Source organism: Pristis pectinata, chromosome 12 (genome assembly GCF_009764475.1).
Source record: "Pristis pectinata isolate sPriPec2 chromosome 12, sPriPec2.1.pri, whole genome shotgun sequence".
Classification (NCBI taxonomy): Eukaryota; Metazoa; Chordata; class Chondrichthyes; order Rhinopristiformes; family Pristidae; genus Pristis; species Pristis pectinata.
This window is the reverse complement of record NC_067416.1, coordinates 53,074,773-53,098,080: the sequence shown is the minus strand read 5'-3', so window position 1 is coordinate 53,098,080 and position 23,308 is coordinate 53,074,773. Positions and strand designations below refer to the sequence as shown.

Sequence of the window (23,308 nt, the reverse complement as noted above, 5' to 3'; positions counted from 1 at the left end):
AGTGTATAGGGAGTAGAGTCGGGGGCTGAGGTCGCAGCCTTGTGGGGCACCAGTGTTGAGAATAATTGTGCCGGAGGTATTGCTGCCTATCCTCATTGATTGCAGTCTGTTTGTTAGAAAGTCAAGGATCCAGTTACAGAGGGAGGTGTTGAGTCCTAGGTCTCAGAGTTTGGCGACAAGCTTGCTTGGGATTATTGTATTGAAGGCAGAGCTGTAGTCAATAAACAAAAGTCTAACATAGGTGGCTTTACTGTCCAGATGCTCCAGAGCCGAGTGTAGGCCCGGGGAGATGGCGCCCGCTGTAGATCTGTTTCAGTGATCCGATGCAATGTTTTAGAAACCTGTGGTTCATGTTTATACAGAACCAGCACATGATGTATCAACTATCCTTCTGCCTCCACAGATGCTGCTCGACCAGCAGGATTCCTCCAGAAAACAAACTGTTTTTAGAACATAGAACATAGAAAACCTACAGCACAATTCAGGCCCTTCAGCCCACAAAGCTGCGCCGAAGATGTCCCTACCTTAGAAATTACTAGGCTTACCCATGTACCTATCCAACAGCCTCTTAAAAGACCCTATCGTATCCGCCTCTATCACCGTTGCTGGCAGCCCATTCCACACACTCACCACTCTCTGAGTAAAAAACTTACCCCTGGCATCTCCTCTGTACCTAGTCCCCAGCACCTTAAACCTGTGTCCTCTTGTGGCCACCATTTCAGCCCTGGGGAAAAGCCTCTGACTATCCACCCGATCGATGCCTCTCATCACCTTACACACCTCTGTCAGGTCCCCCCCTCATCCTCCGTCTCTCCAAGGAGAAAAGGCCAAGTTCCCTCAACCTGCTTTCGTAAGGAATGCTCCCCAATCCAGGCAGCATTCTTGTAAATCTCCTCTGCACCCTCTCTATGGCTTCCACATCCTTCCTGTAGTGAGGCGACCAGAACTGAGCACAGTACTCCAAGTGGGGTCTGACCAGGGACCTATATAGCTGCAACATTACCCTCCGGCTCCTAAATTCAATTCCCTGATTGATGAAGGAAAATACACCGTATGCTTTCACCACAGAATCAACCTGTGCTCCAGATTCCAGCATCTACAGTCTGTTGTATCTCCATTAATATTACTTTCCAATGACTGTTGAACATCACATAGAGCATAGAACAGTGCAGCACAGAACAGGCCCTTGTAGTGCCGATATAGCTAATCCCTCCTACCTACAGAATGCCCCTAACCCTCCATTTTCCGCCCATCCAAAACCCCCGGTGAGTTTGCCTCCACCACCCTATCAGACAACGCATTCCAAGCATTCACCACGCTCTGAATAAAAAAACTTACCCCTCACATCTCTTCTGAACCTACCCCCCTCTCATCTTAAATGCACGCCCTCTGGTATTGGATCGCTTGATAATGGGAAAAAGACATTGCTCGTTCACCCTATCCATGCCCCTCAGAATCTTACGCACTTCCAACAGATCACCCCTCAGCCCCCACCGCTCCGGAGAAAAGAGCCCGAGTTTGTCCGGCCCTCTCCTGATAGCACATGACCTCTAATCCAGGCAGCGTCCTGGTGAACCCCCTCTGCGTCCTCTCTAAAGCCCCGACATCCTTCCTGTGGTGAGGTGACAAGAATTGCACGCAATACTCTAAATGCGGCCTAACCAGAGTTCTGTAGAGATGCATCATAACCTCTTGCCTCCTATACTCGATCAATGAATGCAAGTTTTCCACAAGCCTTCTTAACCACCCTATCTACCTGTGTAGCCGCTTTCAATGAACCATGGACTTGCATCCCAAGGTCTCTCTGCTCTTCAACACTCTTAAGGGTCTTGCCTTTAAGTGTGTACTGCCTCTTGACATTAGTCCCACCAAGGTGAAACACCTCACATTTATCCGGGTTAAACTCCATCTGCCACTTCTCTGCCCACATCTGCAGCTGATCTACATCCCGCTGTACCCATCGCCAGTCTTCTACACTATTCACAACTCCACCAATCTTGGTATCGTCTGCAAACTTACCGACCCGTCCATCAACATACTCATCCAGGGATCGAGGGTCGACACATTTTGAGTCCTGTCCCGTCTTGTAGTCCACATGAGACCTCCGACCCCCTCCTGCTTTATGGAAAGTTGGGAGTCCTCGGTCAGGGCAAAGCAGTTCATGTGGCAACTGGTGTTAACTGGCTGACGGGCAGACGTCAGAGAGTGGGGACAAAGGGGTCCTTCTTCGGGATGGCTGCGGGTGACCGGTGGAGTTCTGCAGGGGTCGGGTGTCGGGGCCACAGCTCCTCAACTTCATACGCTTCGTGAGCTGGGTGGAGGAACTGACGGCATCTTGGCCAAGTTTGGCAGACGAGACCCAAGGTGAATGGAGCAGGGAGTGTCGCAGAGGCAGGGAGTCTGCAGGAGGACTTGGATCGGTTGGGAGAGTGGGCAAGGAAGTGGCAGGTGGAACACAGTGTGGGGAAGTGTGGGGTTGTGCACCTTGGCATATCCCTTATACGATGAGATGGACTCTGACCTCACCATCTACCTTGTTGTGACCCTGCGCCTTGTTGCACTGCACTTTCTCTGTAGCTGTGACACTTTACTCTGTACTGTTATTGTTTTTACCTGTACCACCTCAATGCACTCTGTACTGACTCAATGTAACTGCACTGTGTAATGAATTGACCTGTACGATCGGTGTGCAAGACACGTTTTTCACTGTACCTTGATACAAGTGACAATAATAAACCAATACCAATGGGTAGTATCTACAGGAGGCGCTCCCTCAAGAAGGCAACGTCCATCATCAAAGATCCCCACCATCCGGGCCATGCCCTCCTCTCGCAGCTCCCGTCGGGGCAGGAGGTACAGAAGCCTGAAGTCCCCACCTCACCGGGTTCAAGAAAAGCTACTTCCCTTCAAACCATTCAGTTCTTGAACCAACCGGCACAACCCTAATCACTACCTCAGTACAGCAACACTAGGACCACTCTGCACTACAATGGACTTGTTATGCGTGAATAAAGGTGTAGACTATTTTCTAAATGGGGAGAGAATTCAGAAATCAGAGGTGCAAAGGGACTTGGGAGTCCAAGTAGGGATCCCCTTAAGGTTAACTTGTGGGTTAAGTCCATAGTAAAGAAGGCAAATGTAATGTCAGCATTCGTTTCGAGGGGACTGGAACGTAAAAGCAAGGGTGTACTGCTGAGGCTTTATAAGGCATGGGTCAGACCGCATTGTGAGCAGTTCTGGGCCCCGTATCTCAGGAAGGACGTGCTGGGCCCCTGGAGAGGGTCCAGAGGAGGTTTGCAAGAACGATCCAGGGAATGAAAGGCTTAACGTACGAGGAGCGTTTGACGTCTCTGGGCCTGTACTCCATAAAGTTCAGAAGGATGAGGGGAGGGTGCGGGGGGAGATCTCATTGAAACCTCCCGGGTACTGAAAGGACGGGATAGAGCGGACGCGGAGAGGACGTTCCCATCAGTGGGAGAGTCCGGGATCCGAGGGCACAGCCTCAGAATGAAGGGACGTCCCTTTAGAATGGAGATGAGGAGGAATTTCTTCAGCCGGAGGGCGGTGAATCTGTGGAATTCATTGCCACAGAGGGGGGTGGAGGACAAGTCACTGGGGGAAATTAAGGCAGAGATTCCTGATTGGTGAGGGGGTTAAGGGTTATAACATATCTTTATTAGTCACATGTACATCGAAACACACAGTGAAATGCATCTTTTTGCATAGAGTGTGCTGGGGGCAGCCCACAAGTGTTGCCACGCTTCCGGCGCCAACGTAGCGCGCCCGCAACTTCCCAACCCGTACGTCTTTGGAATGTGGGAGGAAACCGGAGCACCCGGAGGAATCCCACGCAGACACACGGGGAGAACGTACAAACTCCTTATAGACAGCGGCCGGATTTGAACCCAGGTCACTGGCGCTGTAATAGCGTCACGCTAACCGCTGTGCTGCCGTGCGTGTTACGGGGAGAAGGGACTGAAGGGAGTACCAGCCACGATTGAATGGTGGAACAGACTCAATGGTCTGAATGGCTAGGTTCTGCTCCTGACCTGTATGGTCTTACCAAATGCCACTTAGCATACACGGGGCAATGTTTCGCTTCAGTGTGATCGAGACTCCAATTGGCAGATTGTGAAGCTCAACCAAGAAGCTCGTTCATTTACATTCCGCAATGGAAAATAATCTCGGAGGGAGCGAGATCAGCGCCCACTTCGCGATCGCTGCGGGGAATGACCTGGTGCCTCGAGATAATTCAGCCAACTCCTCGATAATTAGATCTGTTCGCGTCATGGGGATCTCTGGCAATGAGCCGGCTCCAATATTACTGCTGTGGCTGCCTTCACTTCACTAATGAAAACATTACCCTGTCCAAGAACAGCTACAACCATTCGGTTCTTAAACCAACCTGCACGATCCTAATCATGACCTGAGTAATAGCAACACTGTGACCGCAAAAAACTGCAGAGAGTTGCAGACACAGCTCAGCACATCACAGAAACCAGCCTCCTCTCCGTGGACTCTGTCTGCACTTCTCGCTGCCTCGATAAAGACCCCACCCACATTCATTCTCTCTTCTCCCTCTCCCATCGGGCAGAAGGTACAAAAGCCTGAAAGCACGTACCACCGGGCTCAAGGACAGCTTCTGTCCCGCTGTTGTAAGACTATTGAACGGTTCCCTTACACGATGAGATGGACTCTGACCTCACCATCTACCTCGTTGTGACTTTGCACCTTATTGTCTGCCTGCAATGCATTTTCTCTGTAACCGTAACACCCTTTATTCTGCATTCTGTTATTGTTTTACCCTGTACTACCTCAACGCGCTGTTGGAATGAATTGATCTGCATGAACGGTATGCAAGACGAGTGTTTCACTTGTACCTCTGTACAAGTGACAATAGTAAACCAATTTACATGTACTTGTGCATATGACAGTAAACTCGACCTTGACTATGCTTGGTAATATATTACTCCCAATGCCATAAACCCTTTACGACATAAAGAGTTGGCAAGCGATATTTGATCCCACACTCCGCTTTCCTTTCCTAGCAGATTCCCTCGTTGGCAGCCTCCACGTCACCTCCCAGCCTCTCACAAGATCACAAGACGAGCGGAAGTAGGCCATTCGGCCCATCGAGTCTGCTCCAAAGAAAAGGGAAGAAAAGAAAAAGAAATGAGAAATGGGGCGGTGGGGGTGGGGGGGGGGAAGCTATTCTATCCCCAATTTCCGGCCTTATCCCCATATCCCTTGATACCTTGACTAATTAGATACCTATCTATCTTCTCCTTAAATGCCTCCAGTGATCGGGCCTCCACTGCTGTACATGGCAAGGAATTCCATAAATTCACTACCCTCTGGCTATAGAAATTTCTCCTCATCCCTGTTTTAAACCTGTACCCTCTAATTCTAAGATTGTGCCCTCTAGTCCTGGACTCACCCACCAAGGGAAACAGCTTGGCCACATCTACTCTGTCCAGTCCTTTCAACATTTGAAATATCTCTATGACGTTCCCCTCTCATTCTTCTGTACTCCAGCAAGTACAGCCCAAGAGCCGACAAACGCTCATCATACGTAAGCCCTTTCATTCCAGGAATCATCCTCGTAAGTCTCCTCTGAACCCTCTCCAACATCAGCACATCCTTCCTTAGATATGGCACCCAAAACTGCGCACAGTATTCCAGATGAGGCCTCTACCTCTCTCTCTGTCTCTCTATCGCGCTCTCTCTCTCTCTCTGTCTCTCTATCGCGTTCCGCGGATGCTGCCTGACCTGCTGAGTGTCTCCAACTTTTCCATTGCTTTATTTCAAATTTCCAGCACCTGTAGGTGTTTCGACTTTCACAAATAATTGAGCATATTGCGTTAGATTTGTTATAACCCTTGAATACAGAGGAGTGGAGCTGACAACATAATCATGTTTTTTTTAGTTGAAGAAATATTCAGTCCAGGTTTTTTTTTGAAGTTTTTGGGGTTTTTTGGGTCTGTTATCAATAGTTTTTTATTGATTTTGGGGTTCTTTTGTCATATAATTAAATTTCATTTCTTTTCAATCTTTCCTTTTGTATTTGTTCACTCGACAAGAGAGCGGAAGGTCTAGATTACTTTATTTCACTCCTTGTGATGAGATATTTTAACTGTTGTGATTGCTATCCTGATCTCTTAGCACCATAAGTAGAGTTACTCATGTTACATATATTATTTTGTACTAATTTGAAAATTAATAAAAAGATTGAAAAAGAAAGATTTGTCATGAGCCAGGTTGCTACTTGGTGAGTGTCCCTTTAAGGCACCTGAACAGCGGTCTGTGTGTGGCTTTGTCTGACGGCTGCGAGTGGGAGGGGAAAGCTCCTGTAACTGGAACGATGCAAGTGTCTGAAGGCGGATTCGCTGAGGTGCTGGCAGCTGCAGGCACTGACAGCAAAGAGAGAGAGTGAGAGACAAACAGACAGACAGACGTGAGAGCTGGTAGCACTGACTGCCGGCCTCTGCGTCTACGGGGGAAGCACAATCGTTGTGGCTGTCACTTTACAATCCACACATGGATTTCTGGAGCAATCTGTGGAGTCCACATTGTCGTTAAGCTGTACCGGAGAGCAGGTATATCTGTGGGCGGCCACGTCTCGAGTGCCCTCGGGGTGGCAGATAATTCTGACCAAAAGCAACGGAGATCTTCGGCGATTGGGGTGTCGTGGAACTTGTGGAGTTTGTAAACTCCTCGTCTCTACGTTCTAACGTGGTTTTCAGAAGCTTTTGCTCATCGTGTTGCTTCATGACTTGCTGAACTGAACTTTGAGAACTGTTCCTAGACTTGGGGTTTGGGAACTAGCCACACACACACTTCGGTTTATTTTGGTCAATGTTTGATATCTAACATTTCTATTTTTCTTTTTATTACAAATAATAATAAGTAGAGAGCTGTAGAGAGTATTAATAAGTAGAGAGTAACAATAGGTAGGGTGCTGAGGTAGAGAGGGTTGAGAGCTTCAAGTTCCTGGGAGTGAACATCACCAATAGCCTGTCCTGGTCAAATCAGGTAGATGCCACGGCCAAGAAAGCTCACCAACGCCTCTACTTCCTCAGGAGGTTAAAGAAATTCGGTTTGTCCCCTTTGACACTCACCAACTTTTACCAACGCACCATAGAACGCATCCTATCTGGATGCATCACGGCTTGGTATGGCAACTGGTCTGCCCAGGACCGCAAGAAACTGCAGAGAGTTGTGGACACAGCCCAGCGCATCACAGACACCAGCCTCCCCTCCTTGGACTCTGTCTTTACCTCTCGTTGCCTTGGCGAAGCAGCCGGCATAATCAAAGACCCCACCCACCCGGGTCATTCTCTCTTCTCTCCTCTCCCATCGGGCAGAAGATACAGGAGCCTGAGGGCACGTACCACCAGGCTCAAGGACAGCTTCTACCCCACTGTGATAAGACTATTGAACGGTTCCCTTATACAATGAGATGGACTCTGACCTCACGATCTACCTTGTTGTGACCTCGCACCTTATTGCACTGCACTTTCTCTGTAGCTGTGACACTTTACTCTGTACTGTTATTGTTTTTACCTGTACTACATCAATGCACTCTGTACTAACCCAATGTAACTGCACTGCGTAATGAATTGACCTGTATGATTGGTATTGGTATTGGTTTATTATTGTCACTTGTACCGAGGTACAGTGAAAAACGTGTCTTACAAACCGATCGTACAGTTCAATTCATTACACAGTGCAGTTACATTGAGTCAGTACAGAGTGCATTGATGTAGTGCAGGTAAAAACAATAACAGTACAGATTAAAGTGCCACAGCTACAGAGTGATCGCTTGCAAGACACGTTTTTCACTGTACCTCGGTACAAGTGACAATAATAAAGCAATACCAATACCAAGATAGAGGGCACGTACCACCAGACTTAAGGACAGCTTCTACCCCACTGTGATAATAAATAGATTCCAGCGTTTAAGCCTTACTCGTTGTGTTTCTGTTGCTGCTGGCACGTAACTGATTGGCTGCCGAGTCCTCCACGGAAAAAAAAAGCATTGACTGTTCTTTCGTTTGAGCGATTTGGGAAAGGGGAACGGGTGCTGGCAGAAGCTTTCAATGGCGCCGCCTTTACCCAGAAACCTCCACGCTTCAGAAACCGCCGTCGGGAGCTGCGCGGGTGGAGTGCGCAGGCGCCGGGGGCAAAGGCGCGCATGCGCTCAGCGGACAAAAGGCTCCGGAGGCTCCGGCGGCAGGTAGGAGCGGGGCTGTGGGCCGGGCGGTTCATCAGCCTCTGGGGCTCGGCCTGTGGAGCCGCCTCCGGCCGGGGGAAGAACCGGTGCGGCCTTCGGACCCGACCTGAGGATGGTCCCGGTCCTTTTACCCCCTCCACCCCCCCCGCCCCTCAGCCCAACGTCCGCGGCCGGACCCGAGGCCTCGGCCCGCTCTTCGCCGCGCATGCGCGTCGCTGGCACCGTGAGGGATAGACCGGTTTCTGGCTGCCGGGGGATTGTGGGTAGAGAGGCGGCCATGGCTTGACGCGGCCGGCGCTCTCCCCGCCGGTCTGGCAGGGCGTGTTTGGAAGCGCAGGCGGAGGGAATGGGAGCGGGTGTACCACCCACGTTGGTAGATTGGTTTATTGTTGTCACTTGTACTGAGGTACAGTGAAAAACTTGTCTTGCAAACCGACCGTACAGGTCAATTCATTACACAGTGCAGTTACATTGAGATAGTAGAGAGTGAATTGATGTACTACAGGTAAAAACAATAACAGTACAGAGTAAAGTGTCACAGCTACAGAGAAAGTGCAGTGCAATGAGCTGCAAGGTCATAATATGTGTGAAGTGCAGACACAAGATGGTCAATTGGTTTATTTACCGGGGTACAGTGAAAAACTTTGTTTTGCATTGGTTTCTTATTGCCACTTGTATCGAGGTACAGTGAAAAAATTGTCCTGCATGCCAATTGTACAGCTCAATTCATTACATAGTGCATTTACATTGAGTTAGTACAGAATGCATTGAGGTAGTACAGGTAAAAACAATAACAGTACAGAGTAAAGCGTCACAGCGACAGAAAGTGCAGTGCGATAAGGTGCAAAGTCACAACAAGGTTGATCGTGAGGTCAGAGTCCATCTCATCATATGAGGGAACTGTTCAATAGTCTTATCACAGTGGGGTAGAAGCTGTCCTTGAGCCTCGTGGTATGTGCCCTCAGGCTCCTGTATCTTCTACCCGATGGAAGAGGAGAGAAGAGAGAATGACCCGGGTGGGTGGGGTCTTTGATTATGCTGGCTGCTTCACCAAGGCAATGAGAGGTAAAGACAGAGTCCAAGGAGGGGAGGCTAGTGTCTGTGATGTGCTGGGCTGTGTCCACAACTCTCTGCAGTTTCTTGCGGTCCTGGGCAGAGCAGTTGCCGTATTAAGCCGTGATGCATCCAGATGGGATGCTTTCTATGGTGCATCGGTAAAAGTTGGTGAGAGTCAAAGGGGACAAACCAAATTTCTTTAGCCTCCTGAGGAAGTAGAGGCGCTGGTGAGCTTTCTTGGCCGTGGCCTCTACCTGATTTGACCAGGACAGGCTGTTGGTGATGTTCACTCCCAGGAACTTGAGGGTTGTGGCCTCAGACCTCACCCCAGAGAGATTCAAGGACAAAGTCATGGTTGAAAATGCAGTATCGAGGAATCATTATATTTTTGGTGGAGACTAAGGGAGCTCGGGCTTTACCCTTTGGAGAGAAGGAGGATGAGAGGAGACATGATAGAGGTGTACAAAATATTAAGAGGAATAGATAGAGTGGACAGCCAGCACCTCTTTCCCAGGGCACCAATGCTCAGTGCAAGAGGGCATGGCTTTGAAGTAATGGGTGGGAAGTTCAAGGGAGACATCAGAGGAAGGTTTTTTACCCAGAGAGTGGTTGGGGCATGGAATGCGCTGCCTGGGGTGGTGGTGGAGGCAGGTACATTGGTCAAGTTCAAGAGATTACTAGATAAGCATATGGAGGAATTTGAAATAGAGGGGTATGTGGGAGGAAGGGGTTAGGTAGTCTTAGGTGAAGGGCCTGTATTGTGCTGCACTGTTCTATGATCCTACGACATTCAGTTGAATTGCATTGATGGCTAGTGGTTCCCTGGCTATCTATTGTGGGTGTGTTAGTGAATTCCAGGCCTCCCTGCCTGGGCACTGCAATGGAGCAGGACACAACAGCGCAGGGGAACAACTGGTAGAGCTGCTACGTCACAGATCCAATGATCCAGGTTTAATCCCGACCTCTGCGGCCCGTGTGAAGTTTGCACGTTCTCCTTGTGACCCTGTGGGTTTCCTCTGGGTGCTCTGGCTTCCTCTCGATGGTGAGCTGATTGATTAAGACGGTAAGACAAAGGAGCAGAAGTCGGCCATTCGGCCCATTGGGTCTGCTCTGCATTCTATCACGAGCTGATCCATTCTCCAATTTAGCCCCACTCCCCCGCCTTCTCACCATAACCTTTGCTGCCCTGGCTGCTCAGATACCTATCAATCTCTGCCTTAAATACACCCAATGACTTTGCCTCCACAGCCGCCCGTAGCAACAAATTCCACAGATTCACCACTCTCTGGCTAAAGAAATTTCTCCGCATCTCTGTTCTGAATGGGCGCCCTTCAATCCTGAAGCCGTGCCCTCTTGTACTGGACTCCCCTACCGTGGGAAACAACTTTGCCACATCGACTCTGTCCAGGCCTTTTAACTTTCGAAATGTTTCTGTGAGGTTCCCCCCCCCCCCTCATTCTTCTGAACTCCAAGGAGTACAGCCCAAGAGCCGTCAAACGTTCCTCAGGTGTTAACCCTCTCATTCTTAGAATCATTCTCGTGAATCTTCTCTGAACCCTCTCCAACGTCAGCACATCCCTTCTTAAAATCAGGAGCCCGAAACTGTACACGGTTAATTAGTCCAAGGGTGAAGTTGAGTGTTAGAATCTGCAGAGAGTTGACTGGGATGTGGGGACAATAACGGTGCCATTAATGCAGGATAAGAGTAAATTGTTGCTTGATGTGTTTCCGTGCTCTGCCTCAGTGGGAATGATCTCTTGTTCTGTCATAGATTCACCGTTGAATCTCGAACTCACTGAACCCAGGGGTTTGCTAAACTTTGTATTTGGTGACTCAGCTTTACAGCAATCTGGTGCAGTTGTACTGACTCCCGATACCGACTTGCATTAAAAAGGATTTTCAGGTTTAGCCCTTCACTTAATGTTAACCCAGTTAAATAGATACAGTTAAATGTTTAAGAATTATTTAATTGAATATGTCACAGATATTGTTGGGCAGTTGTACCAACAAGCATTTATAAATGAAAAGTTGGATTCAAGCAATACAAAAATATTTAATGGGGGGAATGCTAGCAACATTTAAAAAGCATGATGCAATCAGAGACAGAATTTCTCTGGGGCGGCACGGTAGCGTAGCTGTCAGCGTAATGCTATTACAGCGCCAGCGATCGGTGTTCGATTCCCGCCGCTGTCTGTAAGGAGTTTGTACGTTCTCCCCGCGTGTCTGCGTGGGTTTCCTCCGGGGGTGCTCCGGTTTCCTCCCACGTTCCAAAAAGACGTACGGGTAGGTTAACTTGGGGGTTTAAAATGGGCGACGTGGACTCGTTGGGCTGGAAGGGCCTGTTACCACGCTGTAAGTAAAGGTTTAAAAAAGTTAAGAAAGAATTTACTGCTGAGGTGAAATTATGTGATTTATTTCAGCCCAATCTCGCTGCTGCTTTATTTAAAGCCAAAAGTAGCGCACAAAACAAAAAAATCACACCATGTTGAAGGTTTTGGACTACTTAACAATAAGGAACTATCTGGGAAGAAGCTATTTCTTTTAACCCACAGAGAGAGAGAGAGAGTGTTTAGGATTGGTTAGGACTGCAGAGTTCGAGAGGTGGTAGTGTAGCGGTCGGCATAACGCTATTACAGCGCCAGCGACCCGGGTTCAATTCCAGCCGCTGCCTGTAAGGAGTCTGTATGTTCTCCCCGTGTGTCTGCGTGGGTTTCCTCCGGGTGCTCCAGTTTCCTCCCACATTTCCAAAGACATACGGGTTAGGAAGTTGTGGGCGTGCTACGTTGGCGCTGGAAGCGTGGCGACGTTTGCGGTCTGCCCCCAGAACACACTACGCAAAAAGACGCATTTCACTGTGTGTTTCGATGTACATGTGACTAATAAAGAAATCTTATCTTACAGAACAAGCAGAGGATTTGTGGATGGGAATCTCAGACTCAGCATCACATCAGATCTGCAGTGTCGGTCAGCTCACTCACTACCTGACTGTCATCGATCTCTGGATACAGAAGAGGAGATGCTTGTCTGTTAGTTTTTGATGAACCACCTGGTGAGAAACCACGTAAATTTTCTTCACGTCTCTGAAAGAGTGAGCAAATTATTTCCTTGATAAAATTGATGTATCAGTGTGGGCTGTTGAATCTTGGAAGGACTCCCCCCTCCATCTGGAAACTTGTGCGTCTGCTGTGTGTCTGGAATGAAGTTCAGTGTGTTATATACTTGTTGAAAAACCATTGATGCAGGGCCGCAAGAACACACCAGCACATCCTTACTGGAGATAGGACGTTCAACCGCCCCAACTGAGGGAAGGGATTCACTGGGTCATCCGATAGGACGTTCAACTGCCCCAAGAGAGGGAAGGGATTCACCGGGTCATCCGATAGGACGTTCAACTGCCCCAAGAGAGGGAAGGGATTCACCGGGTCATCCGATAGGACGTTCAACTGCCCCAAGAGAGGGAAGGGATTCACTGGGTCATCCGACCTGATAAATTCACACGGGGGCTGGTGGGGGGCAGCCTGTTCGTCTGCACTGAGTGTGGGGAAAGGATTCAGGGAGCCCGATGACACACCAGCGAGCTCACGCCGGGGAGAGGCTGTTCGCCTGCTCCGAGTGTGGGAAGGGGTTTGCGAGGTCGTCCCACCTGCTGACGCACCAGATCGTTCACACCGGGGAGAGGCTGTTCACCTGCTCCGAGTGCGGGAAGAAGTTCACTCGGTCCTCCAGCCTGATGAGGCACCAGCAGTTTCACACCGGGGAGAGGCTGTTCACCTGCACCGAGTGCGGGAAGGGGTTCACTCAGTCGTCCCACCTGGTGAGACACCAGCGGGTTCACACCGGGGAGAGGCCATTTAGCTGCACTGAGTGCGGAGAGAGGTTTACCCAGTCGTCCAGCCTGATGACGCACCAGCGAGTTCACACCGGGGAGAGGCCTTTCAGCTGCTCCGAGTGCGGGAAGAGATTTGCCCGGTCATCCAGCCTGCTGATACACCAGCAAATTCACACCGGGGAGAGGCCGTTCACCTGCTCCGAGTGTGGGAAGGGGTACAGCCGGTCGTCTGAGCTGCTGATACACCAGCAGATTCACACCGGGGAGAAGCCGTTCTCCTGCTCCATGTGCGGGAAGAGATTCGCTCGGTCGTCCAACCTGCTGATACACCAGCGAATTCACACCGGGGAGAGGCCGTTCACCTGCTCCGAGTGCGGGAGGGGATTTGTTCAGTCGTCTCAGCTGCTGAAGCACCAGCGGGTTCACACAGGGGAGAGGCCATTCACCTGCTCCGTGTGTGGGAAGGGCTTCGCTCGGTCGTCCCAACTACTGACGCACCAGTTAATTCACGCCAGGGAGGGCTCATTCGCCTGCTCCGTCTGGGATGGGGTTCATTTAGTCATGCCTGCTAATGAAACCCCAGCGAATTCACACTGAGGAGAAAGATTGAACATGTACGTTGAATATTTCACCACTACAGCTGCTGAAACCACACACAAGTTCACAGGGGACTGCCGTTGTAGGATTCTGTAGTTTATTGCTGCTGCTCATTGCTCCCAGGATTGGGCACAGTTGGAGTTTGTTTCTTCTGATGTTAGCCACTACTATAAACGGGCTGGAGTTTAATATTCTGTATCTGTAATGAATAAATCAGTTCTGTTTAAAACCCTGTGTCTCAGATCTTTGCTGTAGAGAGGCCACTCTGTAAAGGTCGACCCGCGCTCTGTAATAAATCAGACAACAGCAGAACCAAGGAACGTACGATTAATGCTTTATTAGTTTAACGCTGGCGGGAGTGAGAGATACAGAGAAAGAGTAAACAGTGTAACCCGAGCTCTGTACTGATCCCCACTCGGAGGTTTACTGGTTAGTGTCCCTAGTTTTATAATCTGTGGGAAGTTGCACGTACTAGGGCAATTGCTTCCAGCGAGCTTTTAGCAAAACAAGGTATGGGGTGATCTGTTGGAAGTGTGTAAGATTATGAGGGGCATAGATAGGGTGGACAAGCAAGATCTTTTTCCCCATTATCGTGCGACCCAATACAGGAGGGCATGCATTTAAGGTGAGAGGGGATAGGTTCAGAACAGACGCGAGGGGTACGTTTTTTTTTTACTGAGAGAGTGGTGGATGCCTGGAATGCGTCGCCTGATGGGGTGGTGGAGGGAAACTCATCGGGGGCTTTGAATGAGAGGAAAATGGAGGGATGCGGGCATTCTGTAGGTAGGAGGGATTAGCTATGTCGGCACAACATTGTGGGCCGAAGGGTCTGTTCTGTGCTGAATTGTTCTTATGTCTTAAGCACTTCTTTGTTTCTCACCAGCACCTGCACATCTTACATTTATAACTATCGTCACACCATGGTTGAAGCAATATCACGCCCTGGCGGATCTACAGTGGCATGCAAAAGTTTGGGCACCCCTGGTCAAAATTTCTGTTACTGTGAATAGCTGGGCGAGTAAAAGACGACCTGACTTCCAAAAGGCATAAAGTTAAAGACAACACATTTCTTTAATATTTTAAGCAAGATTACTTTTTTATTTCTATCTTTTACAGTTTCAAAATAACAAAAAAGGAAAAGCGCCTGAAGCAAAAGTTTGGACACCCTGCATGGTCAGTACTCAGTAACACCCCCTTTTGGCAGGTATTACAGCTTGTAAATGCTTTCTGCAGCCAGCTAAGAGTCTTTCAATTCTTGTTTGGGGGATTTTCGCCCATTCTTCCTTGCAAAAGGCTTCTAGTTCTGTGAGATTCTTGGGCCGTCTTGCATGTCTTTTGAGGTCTATCCACAGAATTTCGATGATGTTTAGGTCCGGGGGCTGTGAGGGCCATGGCAAAGCCTTCAGCTTGAGCCTCTGGAGGTAGTCCATTGTGGATTTTGAGGTGTGTTTAGGATCGTTATCCTGTCATAGAAGCCATCCTCTTTTCATCTTCAGCTCTTTTACAGACGGTGTGATGTTTGCTTCCAGAATTTTCTGGTATTTAATTGAATTCATTCTTCCCTCTACCAGTGAAATGTTGCCCGTGCCACTGGCTGCAACACAATCCCAAAGCATAATCGATTCACCCCCCTGCTTAACAGCTGGAGAGGTGTTCTTTTCATGAAATTCTGCACCCCTTTTTTCTCCAAACTTACCTTTGCTCATTGCAGCCAAAAAGTTTTATTTTAACATCATCAGTCCACAGGACTTGTTTCCAAAATACATCAGGCTTGTTTAGATGTTCCTTTGCAAACTCCTGACGCTGAATTTTGTGGTAAGGATGCAGGAAAGTTTGGGGAATTAAATACCAGCAAATTCTGGAAGCAAACATCACACCATCTGTTTAAAAAAAAGCTGAAGGTGAAAAGAGAATGGCTTCTACAACAGGATAATGATCCTAAACACACCTCAAAATCCACAATGGACTACCTCGAGGCACAAGCTGGAAGTTTTGCCATGGCCCTCACGGTCCCCAGACCTAAACATCATCGAAATTCTGTGGATAGACCTAAAAAGAGCAGTGCATGCAAGACGGCCCAAGAATCTCACAGAACTAGAAGCCTTTTGCAAGGAAGAATGGGTGAAAATCCCCCAAACAAGAATTGAAAGACTCTTAGCTGGCTACAGAAAGCGTTTACAAGCTGTGATACTTGCCAAAGGGGGTGTTACTAAGTACTCACCATGCAGGGTGCCCAAACTTTTGCTTCAGGCGCTTTTCTTGTTATTTTGAAACTGCAAAAGATGGAAATAAAAAAGTAATCTTGCTTAAAATATTAAAGAAATGTGTCGTCTTTAACTTTATGCCTTTTGGAAATCAGGTCATCTTTCACTTGCTTAGCTATTCATAGTAACAGAAATTTTGACCATGCGTGCCCAAACTTTTGCATGCCACTGTATAGTCGCACCATTAACCCTTACATTTCCAGCCAGCTTTTATACTCGGCCCAGCTGGTCCCTGCCAGGTGTTTCTGTCCGGCACCAGTCTCTCCACACACCCCCCCCACCCCCCCCAATTACACTGTCAGGATATCCTTGCATTTCGTTTTCTGCTGTGTCCCATTAAATCTACCCCTATGGTTCACCTCAACCCCCTCCCTGTGGTGATGGGTTCCAAATGGTATTCTCTGCGTGACTTTCAGATAAGATAAGATCTTTATTAGTCACTTGTACATCGAAACACACAGTGAAATGCATCTTTTGCGTAGAGTGTTCTGGGGGGCAGCCCGCAAGTGTCGCCGCGCTTCTGGCGCCAACATAGCACCCCCACAACTTCCTAACCCGTACATCTCTGGAATGTGGGAGGAAACCGGAGCACCCGGAGGAAGCCCACGCAGACACGGGGAGAACGTACAAACTCCTTACAGACAGCGGCGCGAATTGAACCCGGGTCGCTGGCGCTGTAATAGCGTTATGCTAACCGCTGCACTACCATGCCTGCCCTGGAGACTGAAGAAGAACACAAACTCACTGGGCTTTTGTCGCAGATATTCCCTGTCTCTCAGGACTCTTGGGCTGAGGGAGAATGCAATGGTCACAATTCTTTTCAACTTCATGTGTTCTATGATCTATGTTCCTGGCCATTTTACCTGCACTCAAAAGGGCTGGGGGTTACTGCAATTGGTATTGGTTTATTATTGTCACTTGTACCAAGGTACAGTGAAAAACTTGTCTTGCATACTGTTGGTGCAGGTCAATTCATTACACAGTGCAGTTACATTGAATTAGTACAGAGTGCATTGAGGTAGTACAGGTAAAAACAATAACAGTACAGAGTAAACTGTCACAGCTACAGAGAAAGTGCAGTGCAACAAGGTGCAAGGTCACAACAAGGTAGATCGTGAGGTCAGGGTCCATCTCATTGTGTAAGAAAACTGTTCAATAGTCTTATCACAGTGGGGTAGAAGCTGTCCTTGAGCCTGGTGGTACGTGCCCTCAGGCTCCTGTATCTTCTACCGGATGGGAGAGAAGAGAGAATGTCCCGGGTGGGTGGGGTCTTTGATTATGCTGGCTGCTTCACCAAGGCAGCGAGAGGTAAAGACAGAGTCCAAGGAGGGGAGGCTGGTGTCCGTCACGCGCTGGGCTGTGTCCACAACTCTCTGCAGCTTCTAACAGGACTGTCCTCTCTCCAGTTTGAGAACAGAGTAGGGACCATTAGCTGGCTGCTCAACAGAGCAGGGTTCGTAACCAGAGATGGGGATCAGCACAGGGCAGGGTTTTGAGGGCTTGGGAATAGCAGTGTGGTGAACGGCCTCTGAGAAGGAGGGAATCAGACTGGAAGAACGGCGAATGACGGTTTGGCCAGAAGCTGACCAGCGAGGCCCCGGCTGATCCTGCACCTTGTCCGTTCTCCTGCCTGATGCCACTATCCTCAGGTTCACAATCTCCAAATTTCTCCCTTGAATACCCCAGAGGGTGAGTAACCACCCCTTACGTCAGGGTCAGCAGCGGCCTGCCTGCTGATTAGAATCTGAGGTGTCTAATTGTGAAAATACGTCCAGAGACACGTGATAAAATTCAGAATGAATGGGAGAGAGAACTCCAGAAACTTTTACCTACAGAGACATGGAAGAAAATTCTTCAATTAGTTAATACATCTTCAATGTGTGCCAGACACTCTTTGATACAGTTTAAGGTGGCACACAGGACCCATATGTCGAAGGACAAATTAGCCCGTTTTTATCACCATATAAATCCTATCTGTGACAGATGTAATTGGGAGGTGGCTTCCCTGACACACGTGTTTTGGTCCTGTCCTCTTTTGGAAAAATATTGCAAGGACACATTTAACATTATTTCGACTGTATTGAATACTGATTTACGACCTCACCCAATCACGGCAATTTTTGGGCTACCAGTGATGGAATCTGGCCACCTACCTGCTGCTGCTTGTCGGATGATGGCCTTTGTTACATTAATGGCCAAGCGATCCACTTTATTTAAATGGAAGGATCCAACACCTCTCACTACTTTTCGATGGTTCTCTCAAACTACATCATGTTTAAACTTAGAAAAAGTTGGGAGTGGGCACTGTTGATCCTTCGCTTGAATTTGAGGAAGTTTGGAGTCCATTCATTCAATATTTTCATATGATACAGATCCCTTTAAAACAATCTTTGAACGTCGAAAAGTTGAGTTGATGCCATAACTACGCTCTTTGTTCATCGAGAAATATCAGTGGTTTTTTTTCTTTTGAAATTTTTTTTTTAGTTTGTTTTATTACTTATAAATTTTATTGACTTGGTGTTTTTTATATAATAAATCTTTCTCTTTTTGATTTTTTTCTTGTAATATATTCGTTTACCAAGAAACCGTGGGGCCTCGAATATATTTTTTATTCTTTATGACTATATGTGTCATGATTGTCCTCCTGATCTCTTTGTATTACGTGTATAATTACCGATGTTATATGTACTAATCTGTATTAATTTGAAAATTAATAAAAAGATTGAAAAAGAATCAGAGGTGTGATGGTCAAGCCGCTGTGATAAAACAAACGCAAACTGAACCAAGCAGCATACAACAAGGGCTTTATTTTTCTTTTGCTAGCAGGAGTGAGAGATACAGAGAAAGAGTAAACAGTGTAACCCGAGCTCTGTACTGACCCCCCCCCCCCCCCCCACTCAGAGATTCACATGCCAGGGTCCCTCCTTTTATACTTAAAACAAAGAAGCCTACGTGCTAAGCTTCACATACCAAGCCATCGATAACGATTTAATTTTTGCTTCATTATCCATTACTTTCCTATCCTTGGGTGGTCTGTAACTCAGCAACAGTTCATCATGCCACAGTCTGAAGTCACAGACAGCTCCAGGCTCCAAGGCGAACCGCTTATCGCAAACAGCTAGCAGAGACAGGATACTCCCTTAGCTAACTACTTTGATTTACACAAGCACCTGGCACATCATGCGTCTCAACTATCGTCACACCATGTTTAGGCCACAGAAGCTGAATAAAATTAACCCTTATGTTCTCAACTACTTTTACAGAGTGTTACGGATTAGGTTACTAGTTGGTGAATGTCCCTTTAAGACATAGTACAGTAGTGCGTGTGTGTGTGTGTGTGTGTGTGTGTGTGTGTGTGTGTGTGTGTGGCGTCACCACGACAACAGGAGATGACGACGTGCTGATGTTTTGGTTTAGTCAGGAGGAGAGAGAGGGGAGAGAGATAGAGACACTGCCTGCTGGTCTCTGTATCAATGGATGAAAGCCTGTCACTACAATCCATGGATGGATTTTTGGAGTAATCCACTGGAGTCCACTTTGTCGTTAACCTGTAGAGGGAAACAGGTATTTGTGTGGACGGCCACGTCTCGGATGCCTTTCGGGGTGGCAGATACTTCGGAGTAGTCACTGCTGAGTAGACACTGAGGTGTCGTATGGGTTCCCTCGTGGAATATTTGGATTTCGTAATGTCTGTATTTACTCTCTACGTTTTGTCTGCAGTCAATGGTGGTTTTGCAGAAGCCTTTGCTCACGTTTCACCTTACGGCTTGCTGAACTGAACTTTGAGAACTATTCCTGGACTTGGGAGTTTGGGAATTTGCCACACACACACACACACACCTTGAGTTTAGTTTTGGGGTTAATGTTTAATATCTAACATTTTTACTTTTTCTTTCTTATTATTGTAAGTAGTTATTAATAAAATAGTTTCTACACTTACACACGACTCGGTGTGTTTCTTTTGTTGCTGGTACATAACGAGAGGGTGTTTCAAAGCTCGGAATAACTACAATATGACGTCGGTGTTTCTCTTCCTCTCCCCCGAAGAGGCTGATTGACAGACCCTTCCTTATCTCCATTCCCTTTGGTCTGAAACTATGCCCCTGAAGTGGATTCCCCCTCACTGCATCTCCTCAGACTCTACCTCAGTCAGGTCCTCTTAGAAATTTTATGATTCATTCGAACCAGCTTTTGTTTTTCTAAAGTCCGAGTGGAGGCCTTCTCCCCAAGAATCAGAATTGATGTCGCTGCCTTGGTGTAGCAGCCGGCATAATCAAAGACCCCACCCCCCTGGGACATTCTCTCTTCTCTCCTCTCCCATCGGGTAGAAGATACAGGAGCCTGAGGGCACGTACCACCAGGCTCAAGGACAGCTTCTACCCCACTGTGATAAGACTATTGAACCGTTCCCTTATACGATGAGGTGGACTCTGACCTCACCATCTACCTTGCTGTGACCTTGCACCTTATTGCACTGCACTTTCTCTGTAGCTGTGACACTTTACTCTGTACTGTTATTGTTTTTACCTGTACTATCTCAATGCACTCTGTACTGACCCAATGTAACTGCACTGTGTAATGAATTGACCTGTACGTTCAGTATGCAAGACAAGTTTTTCACTGTATCTCGGTACAAGTGACAATAATAAAGCAATACCTATACTTGGAAAGCCTTCTCTGAATTGCCTCTAGGATTGTAAAGTTGCTGCCTCAGAACCCCAGTGACCCAGGTTCAGTCTTGACATCCCGTGTGAACCATAGAACCATAGAACCATACAGCACAAAACAGGCCCTTCGGCCCACCATGTTGTGCCGTCCATCAGACCACCCTCACACTACCTAACCCCTTCCTCCCGCATATCCCTCTATCTCACACTCCTCCATATGCCTATCCAACAAGCTCTTGAACCTGTTCAATGTATCTGCCTCCACCACCACCCCAGGCAGTGCATTCCATGCACCAACCACTCTCTGGGTGAAAAACCTCCCTCTGACATCTCCCCTGAACCTCCCACCCATAACCTTAAAGCCATGACCTCTCGTCTTGAGCATTGGTGCCCTGGGAAGGAGGCGCTGACTGTATACTCTATCTATTCCTCTCAATATTTTATATACCTCTATCATGTCTCCTCTCATCCTCCTCCTTTCCAAGTTTGCACGTACTCCCTGTGACCGTGTGGGATTTTGCCCGGTGCTCCAGTTTTCTCCCGCATCCAAAAAGCCGGCAGGCTGGTTGGTTCAACACAAGATGCTGGAGAAACTCAGCGGGTCGGGCAGCATCTGTGGAGGGAAATGGTCTGTGTTTCGGGTCAAGACCCTTCCTCAGGACCGAAATGGTTCAGTGCGACAATGGCTAACACGAGGGGACATCATTTTAAGGTGATCGGAGGAAGGTATAAGGTGGATGTCAGGGGTAAATTTTTTTTTACACAGAGAGTTGTGGGCATGCTATGTTGGTGCTGGAAGCGTGGCAACACTTACGGGCTGCCCCCAGAACACTCTATGCAAAAGATGCATTTCACTGTGTGTTTCGATGTACATGTGACTAATAAAGATATCTTAGTGTGTGTTCTGCTGTTATGACTGGGCTGGAGTTTAATATCCTGCAAGAGGTGACTTGCTAGAGGTGTACAAGGTGATAAGAGGCATAGATCGAGTGGACAGTCAGAGATTTCTTCCCCAGGGTGACAATGGCTAACACGAGGGGACATAATTTTAAGGTGACTGGAGGAAGGTATAAGGGGGATGTCCGGGGTAAGTTTTTATTACACAGAGAGTGGTGGGTGCGTGGAACACACTGCCAGCAGAGGTTGTGGGCGCAGATACATTAGGAACATTTAAGAGACTCTTAGATAGACACATGAATGATAGAGCAATGGGGGGGCTATGTGGGAGGGAAGGGTTAGATAGATCTTAGAGCAGGATAAAATGTTGGCATAACATTGTGGGCTGAAGGGCCTGTACTGTGCTGAGTGTTCGATGTTCTGTTATGTATCAGCAACAGTAGAATCACAATGAGCCATGTATAAATGTTAGAATCTATTTATTAATAACTACTTGTAATAATAAGAGAAATAAAAACAGACCCCACTTGGAGTACTGTGCTCAGTTCTGGTCACCTCACTACAGGAAGGATGTGGAAGCCATAGAAAGAGTGCAGAGGAGATTTACAAGGATGCTGCCTGGATTGGGGAGCATGCCCTGTGAAAGCAGGTTGATGGAACTCGGCCTTTTCTCCTTGGAGCGACGGAGGATGAGGGGGGACCTGATAGAGGTGTATAAGGTGATGAGAGGCATCGATCGGGTAGATAGTCAGAGGCTTTTCCCCAGGGCTGAAATGGTGGCCACAAGAGGACACAGGTTTAAGGTGCTGGGGAGTAGGTACAGAGGAGATGTCAGGGGTAAGTTTTTTACTCAGAGAGTGGTGAGTGTGTGGAATGGGCTGCCGGCAACGGTGGTGGAGGCGGATACGATAGGGTCTTTTAAGAGACTTTTGGATTCGTACATGGAGCTGAGTAAAATGGGTGAGCCTAGTAATTTCTAAGGTAGGGACATGTTCGGCACAGCTCTGTGGGCCGAAGGGCCTGAATTGTGCTGTAGGTTTTCTATGTTTCTATATCAGATATTGACCCCAAAATAAACTGAAGTGTGTGTCTGGCAAGTTCCCAAACGCCCCCCCCCCCCAAGTCTGGGAACAGTTCTCAAAGTTCAGTTCAGCAAGTCATGAAGCAACACAGTGAGCAAAGGCTTCTGAAAGCCACAGTAGAATGTAGAGAGAATGTCAAGAGCAGTTCATGAACTCCACAAGTTCCACAATGGAACTCATACAACACCTCAATCGCCGAAGATCTCCGTTGCTTTTAATCAGAAATATCTGCCTCTCCAAGGGCACTCGAGACGTGGCCGCCCACAGATATACCTGTTCTCCGGTACAGCTTAACAACAATGTGGACAACACAGATTGCTCCAGAAATCCACACGTGGATTGTAAAGTGACAGTCACAACGATTGTGCTTCACCCATAGAGACAAGATACCGACAGTCAGTGCTATCTCTCTCTCTCTTTCTCTCTCTCTCCTGTTGCTGGGTTTGAGAAGCAGCTCACAGAATATCTGCAGTTGCCAGCACTTCAATGAATCCTCCTTCAGACACCTGCAGCATTCCAGTTTTAGAAGCTCCCACTCTTAGTAGTCGGACAAAGCCACACACACTGCCATTCAGGCGCCTTAAAGGGACACTCCCCAAGTAGCAACCTGACTCGTAACATTTCTATGAAGGAGACGACGTGGGAAATATAAAGATGAAGCAGGGAAGGGGCAGAGCAAGAGC

General features: G+C 47.9%; 1 pseudogene; it reads left to right on the top strand.

The window, feature by feature from the left end:
- Positions 1 to 8,203: 8,203 nt before the first annotated feature.
- LOC127576418 (zinc finger protein 850-like) overlaps positions 8,204 to 23,308 on the top strand; it is a 93,281-nt pseudogene continuing 78,176 nt past the window's right edge.